The sequence below is a fragment of the Arachis hypogaea genome, chromosome 4 (genome assembly GCF_003086295.3).
Source record: "Arachis hypogaea cultivar Tifrunner chromosome 4, arahy.Tifrunner.gnm2.J5K5, whole genome shotgun sequence".
Lineage (NCBI taxonomy): Eukaryota > Viridiplantae > Streptophyta > Magnoliopsida > Fabales > Fabaceae > Arachis > Arachis hypogaea.
This window is the reverse complement of record NC_092039.1, coordinates 57,087,034-57,098,771: the sequence shown is the minus strand read 5'-3', so window position 1 is coordinate 57,098,771 and position 11,738 is coordinate 57,087,034. Positions and strand designations below refer to the sequence as shown.

Sequence of the window (11,738 nt, the reverse complement as noted above, 5' to 3'; positions counted from 1 at the left end):
TATCTTTTAAATTATTAAAACTCCATAACCATTTGAATCCGCCTAACTAAGATTTACAAGATGACAATAGCTTGCTTCAAGGCGACAATCTCCGTGGGATCAACCCTTATCACGTGAGGTTTATTACTTGGACGACCCAGTACACTTGTTGGTTAGTTGTGCGAAGTTATGACAAAGAGTTGAGATTACAATTGTGCGTACCAAGTTGTTGGCGCCATTGAGATCATAATTTCGTGCACCAGAGGAAATGAAGGATACAAGAGGAAACAAGAGGGCACCAAGGGGTTGTACTGTTTCTTGATTAAAGTTTTCAATTGAAAGTGAATTTGTAGTATTGTTGATCAATGTCCCTTTAGTCTTTAAGTCATTTGCATTTAGTTCTTGTATGTGTTTTAGCTCGCTAGCTTAAATGCATAGGGCACCGCATCATATCTTAAGTTGTATGCTTTGTCCTTAAGTTAAATAAAAGAAATGTAAGAAAATGTTGTGAAAAAGAAGAGTGAAGTCCAAGATTTAAAGAATAAAGTCCTAGTTTGTGGTGGTATTTGCTAGCTAAGTTGGTTCATCAATAAGGTAGAAAGCTAAAATATCCCTTGAAATATGAGCTTAATGTGCATTCAATGAGACTTAGATGAATAAAAAGATCCTGGGACGAAAAAGAAACTGAAAAAGAAAGAAAAGAGCAAGCAATAAAGCTAGGCACCAATAGTTTGAACCCTAAGATATGTGTTTGTGGTGTTTTTATGCAAGGATATGCTTGGATGATTAGGTTCTGAGGAGTGCTTCATCACTTGATAACTTGGGTTAACTAACCCGGGATTATCAACTGAAAGTCCACTATCAAGAGCAACCTTGTCACAAAATATTTAGTAACCCAAAGAGTTGCTGGGCACCAAGGTCTCTGGAATGAATAACAAACCATGTGCCTGTGGTGTGTATGTGGTGAGGAGATGCTTGGGTAAGTAAGTCCTTAGGGGTGCTTCAATACCTAGCACCTTGAACCAATTGGTTCGGGAGTGCTGGCTGAAAGCTATCATAAAGAGTTGCCTCAACATAGAGCACTTAGCTAATTAAAGTAATAAGCTTCCAAAGAGAAAAAGAAAACAAAAACAAAGCTAAGCTAAGGATTAAGAATAAGAGTCTCATAGAAGGCAATATAGTGAGTATTCAAGAGCATATTATGACCTAGAAACCAGCAAGAATATGAACCTAAGTTGTCATGCATGGAACTCCATAAACCATGGTTTGAATTCTCTCAATAAGAACTTATATCTCTTTGTATTCTCATGCATTTTTCTTATGCTCTATCACTTGCTTGAGGATAAGCAAGATTTAAGTTTGGTGTTGTGATGCCAGGGCATCTTGACTAGTTTCACAAGCCATTTTGAGTATGTTTTAGGTTAGTTTCATGCATTTTCTTAGGTGATAAGCAAGTATTTTGATGATTTATGCATTCATGGCTTGATTCAATCAAACATTGTGAATTCTAAACAATTTCATGAGAATAGTGCAAAGATTAAATGATGTAATGAATGATGCATTATCTTATGATTAGAGCAAGGCTTTGATGCAAATTGTTTGATTGATTTTAGGGAAGAAAAAATAGAGAAGAGCCACATTAGTCGCCATGTTAGTGCCACTAACGTGGGCACTAACTTAGAGCAAAGCAAGAATGAGCACTATTAGTGGCAACGTTGGTGCCACTAATGTGATCGAAAGTAAACTCAAGGGAGGAAACCCACGTTAGTGACCACGTTAGTGCCACTAACGTGGGAAAGAGGAAGAGAAGCACCGTTAGTGGCAACTTTGGTCTCACTAACATGATCGAAGGTAAGCTCAAGGGGAGGATAAGCCACGTTAGTGCCACTAACGTGAGCCATTAACGTGGGAGAAGGGTAGCTTGGGACGTTAATGGTGACGTTGACACCATTAACGTGAGGCAAAGTCAAGGAAGGCCACGTTAGTGGCCATGTTAATGCCACTAACGTGAGGCATTAACGTGGGCTTCAAGGAGATTCTGGGACATTAGTGACCATGTTGGTGTCACTAACGTCTTCGAGCTAGGAAACTAACGTGACTAACTAGCGTACATGACGTTAATCACACTAACGGCCTAACTAACGTGACTACTGCCTCACTCAAACTCCTCCAGTAAACTGAGCCAAGCCTAATGTATTTGTTAACTGCTTCAACTAAGGCCAAGGGGCCCATCTAGATACTTGCAGACTCAACTGAGAATCAGAGAATTAGTATATGTTGGAGTTGTTTTGAACTAGAAAAGGGAATTGGAACTTGTAAGGGATCCAGGATTGTAAACACTCAATTTACTCTTCTTTGTACTCAATTTACTTTCTGATAGATTTTACATTTCAATTTCCATTTCCCAAAGCTATGATCAACTAAACCCCACTTTATTGGGGGAGAGAGCTCTGTTGTAATTCAATGGATCAATCATAGTTCTTATTATTCTTCTCTTTTTCATTCTCTTTGATTTGCTTGAAAGCTTTCGATCTTCGTCCAATTGTGCAATTGTCTCGAAAGAGAAATTGTTCATACTTGGATTTCCTCTGATCCTTGGAAGAGGAATGAGGAAATCATGCTAGAAATGCTTTCTCATGTTGGACTAGGTTGGGGGTTGGACGGATATAGTGACATATAATCCTCCCAATACTTTGATCTAGAAAAACATGTGGTATTATCAGTGATCGTACTTCATCTCTTCCCATGAGCAATTAGATAAAGGAATTAGAAAATTGTTCAAGCTTAGAGAGATTGAATTACCAAGGAATTCGGATTCAATCACCTAAGATTGCCAAGAGATCAATGAGTTGCATGGATTGAGGAAGAGATGAGAATGAACTTGATTCGGAGAATGCAACATCTCCTTAACCCAATGAGCTTCCCCATTCTTACCTTCACATTCTCTATATTCTGTTGTTTACTTTGATGTTCATCATCCCCACTCCCATTTACTTTGTTGTAATTTACTTTTTGTGATTTACTTTCTGCAATTTACATTAAGCTATTTACCTTTCCGTCATTTATATTTCTTGCTATTTATGTTTCCTGCTATTTGATTTTCTGCACTCTCAATTCAAATCTATTTAGTTCAACCATACCATTCCTCTAATTAAAGTTGCTCAACCAATCAATCCCTGTGGGATTCGACCTCACTCTACTGTGAGTTTTTACTTGACGACAAATTTGGTATACATGCCGAAGGGAATTTGTAGAGATACAAATTTCATGCATCAATGCCCAAGTTGAAACGGTTTGTCGCGTCGTATGCAGTGGTCGCGTATGCAAGATCTGCAGATTGACAAAAGCGTTGAATGCTACAGAATTTTCAACTTTGCACTCCGAACTTTCGATGTGCATAGCTTTCTCATTTTAAAATATTTTTCAACTGTTTTTTGAACGACGTAAACTTCACGGACCCAATTTTCATGTGAAATAAGTTTTAAATAATTTGGGGGTCTAGAAGCCGAGTTATGGCTTGCCGAAATTCGGCCAAAAATCAGATTTCCATAAAAATACTCAAACCTCTATTTTCAATAATTCACCATTCAAAACCAACTTTCTATGCTCATAATCAATACCAAAAAATACCATATCATAGAAACACAGCCTCACATCCTACCACAACTAATCACACTTCAATTTTAAACAATCTCCCACATGAACTTCTCAATTAGACCAACAAGCTCATCAATAACTCATCACCTATTTATTCATTTCCATCATCGTCATCATTCATCATTAAAATCATCTTGCATAAATACATTCTCACCACAAAAATCGATTGTCAAAATTCATACTCAACCCAATTCAACAATTATCATCAAGGATACTAAACATTTAATCATAATCATGCATTCCAACCTATCCTATCGTCACCTAGCCTAACTTTTCACAAAACATTATATATTATATACGAGAAACCAAAACCATACCTTGGCCGATTCCTCGTTAAAACTGGAAGACCTCAAGCATCCCCTCACCACAAGTTTCCAAGATTTCAAAACCTCACCAACAAAACCCGGCCTCAGAAATTAGTCACACACACACACACACACACACACACACACACACACACACACACACACACACACAGATATATAATTCCACACAAACATCACTAAAATCAATTATAGGATTTGCTAATTTAAAAATTTTACAAGGGTTAGAGGTTTCTCACCTCACCAACAGAAGTTTGGGAAAAAGCCCAGTGATTTCTCACCACTTGGGAACACCTAACATCATTAAATCACCAAATCTCAAAGCCCAAAAACCCAATATTTTTGAATTTAAGGAGAGAGAGGCTGGGAAATAAATAGATGATAACTTATCAAATTGTTGAGTGGGTTTCGTAGAGGAATCCAAGACAAACGCATGGCCATTGACGGCTTGTCATTCGGAGCTTCGGATTCAAAGTTATGGTCAATTGAAATTGAAGCAAGGGTTAGGGTTCTTTGATTCACCCTTTCCCCAAATCTTGAGCGTGCTTCATTGTGAATTTGGGGGAGGAATGGCTGAAGCAAGCTTATATATATGGGTATTTAGGTGGGCTTGGGCCCACTTGGGTCCAGTTTACTCGGTTTGGCCTGTTCGGCCCAATTTTGGACCAAATTCTTTAAAATTAGTGTCTAAATTCATATTTTAATTAACTCTACCATATTAAACTATAAAATTCTACTCCCAAATTTTTCTAATTAATAACTAATTTGATCACTAATTATTTACTAATCTCTCAGGTGTTACACTAGTTCTGAAGGATACCAATATTTCTGAGCTTCAAAGGATAGTGAGATGCCAAAGCTATTCAGAATTAGAGTGTCATTAGTCCCATTCAGTAACTAGACCTGAGCATAAATGACAACTCAGGTCTTAGGCATTTCCTCTTCTTAGTCATATATTGTTTTGGTTGCTTGAGGACCAGCAACAATTTAAGTTTGGTGTTGTCATGTGTGAGGATCTTGTACCCATTTCACCCTTATTTTCTAGTCATTTTTAGTTAAAATATATTAAGTTTTATTATATTTTAGTGCAAAAATTCTCTCTGGATGATACCTTGAGTTGTTTTATAATTTTTATTATTTCAGATGAAATTTGGGCAAATTTGGCAGAGTTTTGTGCAAAAACAAAAGAAGAAAATAGATGCTGTCAACCTTGACCTCCCTGCATTCCAACGAGCATAACGTGAGCTACAAAAGTCCAAATGATGCAGTTTCAACAGCGTTGGAAATCCAAATTTAAGAGCTTTCCCACGATTATATAATAGTCTATAGTTTTCTTCTGGAATCCCTGCCAATTCTGGCGCTAAACACCGAGCCTTGCGTTTGGCACCCAAAGAGGACAGAACCAGTGCCAGAACTTCCCCTTGTCGGTACAAAATGCCAAAAAAATGCCAGCATACGGGTCAAACTCACCCAAGGGAGCATCTTTTGTGGGATTTAGCTTTTAATTGTTATCTTTTATCTTATTTTAGTTATTTTTATTTACAAACAAAATCTTTTAGATTTAGAGTTGAATAGCTTATTTTAGTTTCAAACAAATTAGGAATAGTTATAAAAGGGAAAGGATTCAACCCCTAGGACAACACCTCCCGGATAGGATCCTCTCCTCTTTCTCACATCCATACATTTATCTGCTAGGGTTTATTTTCTCCATGAGCAACTAAACCTCCATTGTTAAGGTTATGAGCTTTGTTCATTTCTATAGATTAAGACTATTACTTTTCTATCTGAATTAATATACTGGGTGGAACGAGAGTACGACCCTTCTTCTACATGAGTTCTTGTGATTCTCGAGAGAGTTATCTCGCTTGAACAACATCTTGAAAATAAATTCCTCCTAAATTGCTAATTATATGAACTAATTGGGATATGTGACATATAATCCTATTAGCTTTAGGTAATTAGGGTCTTTGTGACCATAAACTAGTTTTGAACTCAACCCTCTAATCAGAATTAAGTGACCACGAGAGTGGCCGTTAATGAAAGTTAGAGGAGACTAAATCACTAAGAGATTAGAGTTTAGTCATTTATAGTTTGTCATGGAATAAATCATACATTGTTAAAATAGTTGGTAAGAACTTTTAATTCGGAAAAGTAAACATCTCCGAAGACTTAACTTTTTCCTCTCGTTGTTTTTACACCAAACCCTTTTTATTTGCTTTCTTTATTATCTTGTTTATTGTTTTATTGTTTTATACAACCTTTTCTGTTTGCCTAACTAAGCTAATTGGATAACCACTGTTGCCCAATCCGACAATCCTCACGGGATCGACCCTCACTCACCTGAGGTATTACTTGGATGACCCCGTGTACTTACCGGTTAAGTTGTGCGAGTTCATAATTCACGCACCAGTAACACATCTTAGGTAGATGCTGATAAACCCCATTTTTAGGGTTTATCTTGTATTAAATTTAGAGTATTTCGATGACCTTTTCTCGCATTTAACCTATGAATTAGCATGGTTTTGTAATCTCTCCCGTATTTGTGCTTAAGTGTAAAAACATACTTTTTAAGTCTTATTTTGATGAATTCTAATTCCTCTTTGATTCCATAAGATGCCTTGATGTGTCTGCTAGTAATTTCAGGATTGAAATAGGCTAGGCATGGATCAAAGGAGCAAGGAAGGAAGCATACAAGTGGAGAGAAGCATAAAAAGCGAAAGAAGTGAAATCAGCCAAGCATGCGCACGCGCATAAGGCGCTCGCACGCACATTGCAGAATTGGCCGAGGACGCACACGCGTCTTAGCCCACATGTGATCTCATTAAAGCAACACGTGCCTGGCGATTTTGGAGGGTTTCTGCAGCCAATTTTGGCGCCAAACTGCATATAAGAGCCAAGGATTGAAGGGGAATGAGGAAGTTAGTTACCATTAGTTTAGTTGAATAGTTTAGGGTGAGTTTTAGAGAGAGAAGCTCTCACTTCTCTCTAGAATTAGGATTAGGTTTAGGTTAATCTCTCTTCTTAGATCTAGGTTTAATTTATGCTTTAATTCACTTCTCCTTTATCAATTCTTACTCTCCTCCTCTTCCTCTTTCTAGTTATGTGCTTTGATAATTGTAATTCTTTATTTTGTTTTGGATAGATCGTTGTTCCTTTATTTCTCTTTCAATAATGCAATTTGAGGTAATTCATGATAATTGTGATTTCCTTGATTGTTGTTGTTAATTCTTTGCATTCAATTATTGTTAGACTTCATTCTTGTTGTGATTTAGTATACTTTCCTTTTGTGCTTTCCAAGTGTTTGATTAAATGCTTGGGAGAATGTTAGAATAGAATTTTATGTTCTTGGCTTGAGAAGGTAGCTTAGGATTTCGTGAATTACTAATGTCCAAGTGATTGATAATTGATAGCCATTGACTCTAGTCTTCACTAAAGCTAGGATTTATGGACTTGGATTGATATAACTCACTTGAATGATCAACTCTCCTCTATCAACATCAATCACAGCCCTTGCTGTGGCTAGGAAGGGTCTGCCAAGGATGATGGATTCATCCATGCACTTCCCAGTCTCTAGGACTATGAAATCAGTAGGGATGTAATGGTCTTCAACTTTAACCAGAACATCCTCTACAAGTCCATGGGCTTGTTTTCTTGAGTTGTCTGCCATCTCTAGTGAGATTTTTACAGCTTGTACCTCAGAGATCCCTAACTTCTCCATTACAGAGAGAGGCATGAGGTTTACACTTGACCCTAAGTCACACAAGGCCTTCTTGAAGGTCATGGTGCCTATGGTACAAGGTATTGAAAACTTCCCAGGATCCTGTCTCTTTTGAGGCAGTTTCTGCCTAGACAAGTCATCCAGTTCTTTGGTGAGCAAAGGGGATTCATCCTCCCAAGTCTCATTTCCAAATAACTTGTCATTTAGCTTCATGATTGCTCCAAGGTATTTAGCAACTTGCTCTTCAGTGACATACTCATCCTCTTCAGAGGAAGAATACTCATCAGAGCTCATGAATGGCAGAAGTAAGTCCAATGGAATCTCTATGGTCTCAGTTTGAGCCTCAGATTCCCATGGTTCCTCATTGGGGAACTCATTGGAGGCCAGTGGACGCCCAGTGAGGCCTTCCTCAGTGGCGTTCACTGCCTCTCCTTCCTCCCAAAATTCGGCCATGTTGATGGCCTTGCACTCTCCTTTTGGATTTTCTTCTGTATTGCTTGGGAGAGTACTAGGAGGGAGTTCAGTAATTTTCTTGCTCAGCTGACCCACTTGTGCCTCCAATTTTCTAATGGAGGATCTTGTTTCAGTCATGAAACTTTGAGTGGTTTTGATCAGATCAGAGACCATGGTTGCTAAGTCAGAGTTATTCTGCTTAGAACTCTCTGTCTGTTGCTGAGAAGATGATGGAAAAGGCTTGCTATTGCTAAACCTGTTTCTTCCACCATTATTGTTGTTGAAACCTTGTTGGGGTCTCTGTTGATCCTTCCATGAAAAATTTGGATGATTTCTCCATGAAGGATTATAGGTGTTTCCATAGGGTTTTCCCATGTAATTCACCTCTTCCATTGAAGGGTTCTCAGGATCATAAGCTTCTTCCTCAGATGAAGCCACCTTAGTACTGCTTGGTGCATTTTGCATTCCAAACAGACTTTGAGAAATCATATTGACTTGTTGAGTCAATATTTTATTCTGAGCCAATATGGCATTCAGAGTGTCAATCTCAAGAATTCCTTTCTTCTGACTAGTCCCATTGTTCACAGGATTTCTTTCAGAAGTGTACATGAATTGGTTATTTGCAACCATTTCAATCAGTTCTTGAGCTTCAGTAGGCGTCTTCTTCAGATGAAGAGATCCTCCTGTAGAGCTATCCAAAGACATCTTGGATAGTTCAGAGAGACCATCATAGAAAATACCTATGATGCTCCATTCAGAAAGCATATCAGAAGGACACTTTCTGATTAATTGTTTGTATCTTTCCCAAGCTTCATAGAGGGATTCTCCTTCCTTCTGTCTGAAGGTTTGGACTTCCACTCTAAGCTTACTCAATTTTTTGAGGTGGAAAGAACTTTGCCAAGAAGGCATTGACTAGCTTTTCCCAAGAGTCCAGGCTTTCTTTAGGTTGAGAGTCCAACCATGTTCTAGCTCTGTCTCTTACAGCAAAAGGGAATAGCATAAGTCTGTAGACCTCAGGGTCAACCCCATTAGTCTTGACAGTGTCACAGATTTGCAAGAACTCAGTTAAGAACTGATGAGGATCCTCCAATGGAAGTCCATGGAACTTGCAATTCTGTTGCATTAGAGAAACTAATTGAGGCTTAAGCTCAAAGTTGTTTGCTCCAATGGCAGGGATAGAGATGCTTCTCCCATAGAAATCGGGAGTAGGTGCAGTAAAGTCACCTAGCACCTTCCTTGCATTGTTGGCATTGTTGTTTTCGGCTGCCATGTGTCCTTCTTCTAAAGAGAGTTGTGCTTTGGCTTCTCTTAGCTTTCTCTTCAAGGTCCTTTCAGGTTCAGGATCAGCCTCAACAAGAATGCCTTTGTCTTTGCTCCTGCTCATATGAAAGAGAAGAGAACAAGAAAATGTGGAATCTTCTATGTCACAGTATAGAGATTCCTTAAAGTGTCAGAGGAAAAGAATAGTAGAAGACAGAAGTAGAAAATTCGAACTTATCAAAGAAGATGGAGTTCAAATTTTGCATTAAGGGATAGTGTTAGTCCATAAATAGAGGGATGTGAGAAGGAGGGAAGCAATTTTCGAAAATTAAGTAAAAGATTTTGAAAACATTTTTGAAAACACTACTTGATTTTCGAAAATGAAAGTGGAAAAGAAATCAAGTGATTTTTGAAAAAGATTTTAAAATTGGAAATCAAAAAGATTTGATTGAAAACTATTTTGTAAAAGATGTGGTTAAGAAAATATGATTAGTTTTAAAAAGATGTGATTGAGAAGATATGATTTGAAAAACATTTTAAAAAAAAAGATTTGATTTTGAAAATTAAAAACTTGACTAACAAGAAAAGATATGATTCAAACATTAAACCTTCCTCAACAGAAAAGGCAACATGCTTGAAGTGTTGAATCAAATCATTAATTGATAGTAAGTATCTTTGAAAATGGAAAGAAATTGATTTTGAAAACACATGATTGAAAAGATATGATTTGAAAAAGATTTGATTTTGAAAAACTTTGAAAACCTGAAAAAAAATTGCATTGAAAAACAGAATCTTCCCTCTTGTGCCATCCTGGCGTTAAACGCCCAGAATGGTGCACATTCTGGCGTTTAACGCCCAAAACTATACCCTTTTGGGTGTTAAACGCCCAACCAGGTACCCTGGCTGGCGTTTAAACGCCAGTCTGTCCTTCTTCACTGGGCGTTTTGAACGCCCAGCTTTTTTGTGTAATTCCTCTGCTGTATGTTCTGAATCTTTATTTTCTCTGTAGTATTGACTTGAGAAGACACAAATAAAAAATATTTTTGGATTTTTTTTAATAATAAGGAAAAATCAAAATGCAACAAGAATCAAATAACTATGCATGCAAGACACCAAACTTAGCAGTTTGTATACTACTGACACTAATGAGAATGCATATGAGATACATAAAACACTCAAGTCAAGAGAATTCAAAGATCTGAGTAAGAAATCATCAAGAATTAATTGAAGATCCTTAAGAACACATGAATGGATGCATGCAATTGACACCAAACTTAACATGAGACACTAGACTCAAACAAGAAATTTTTGGATTTTATGATTTTTTTGATTTTTTTGTGTTTTTCGAAAATTAAGTGGAAAAAGATATCAAAATTCTTAATGAGAATCCCAGGAATCATGCAATGTTAGTCTAAAGCTTCAGTCTAAAGGAATTAGACATGGTTAGCCAAGCTTCAGCAGAACACTGCATTCAAGAGCTAAATTGATGAAGATCAATCAGCTTTGGTGATGATAAGAACATCACCTTGAAACACTAGAATTCATTCTTAAGAACTCTGAAGAAAAAAAAATACCTAATCTAAGCAACAAGATGAACCGTCAGTTGTCCAAACTCAACAATCCCCGGCAACGGCGCCAAAAACTTGGTGCACGAAATTGTGATCAATACTTTTCACAACTCAAATAATCCCCGGTAATGAATCCAAAAACTTGGTGTTCAATACCATGGCATAAACATAACTTCGCACAACTAACCAGCAAGTGTACTGGGTCGTCCAAGTAATAAACCTTACGCGAGTAAGGGTCGATCCCACAGAGATTGTTGGTATGAAGCAAGCTATGGTCATCTTGTAAATCTTAGTCAGGCAAACTCAAATGGATATGGTGATGAACGCATAAAAACATAAAGATAAAGATAGAGGTACTTATGTAATTCATTGGTAGGAACTTCAGATAAGCGCATGAAGATGCCTTCCCTTCCGTCTCTCTGCTTTCCTACTGTCTTCATCCAATCCTTCTTACTCCTTTCCATGGCAAGCTTATGCAAGGGTTTCACTGTTGTTAGTGGCTACCTCCCATCCTCTCAGTGAAAATGTTCCTATGCTCTGTCACAGCATGGCTAATCATCTGTCGGTTCTCAATCAGGCCGGAATAGAATCCAGCGATTCTTTTGCGTCTGTCACTAACGCCCCGCCTGCTAGGAGTTTGAAGCACGTCACAGTCATTCAATCATCGAATCCTACTCAGAATACCACAGACAAGGTTAGACCTTCCGGATTCTCTTGAATGCCACCATCAGTTCTAGCCTATACCACAAAGACTCTGATCTCACGGAATGGTTGGCTCGG

General features: G+C 37.8%; 1 non-coding gene across 1 annotated transcript; it reads left to right on the top strand.

The window, feature by feature from the left end:
- Positions 1 to 8,889: 8,889 nt before the first annotated feature.
- Positions 8,890 to 8,997, top strand: LOC112799326 (small nucleolar RNA R71). The gene has a single exon (XR_003200900.1). It is a non-coding gene; the product is annotated as a small nucleolar RNA R71 (small nucleolar RNA).
- Positions 8,998 to 11,738: the final 2,741 nt, after the last annotated feature.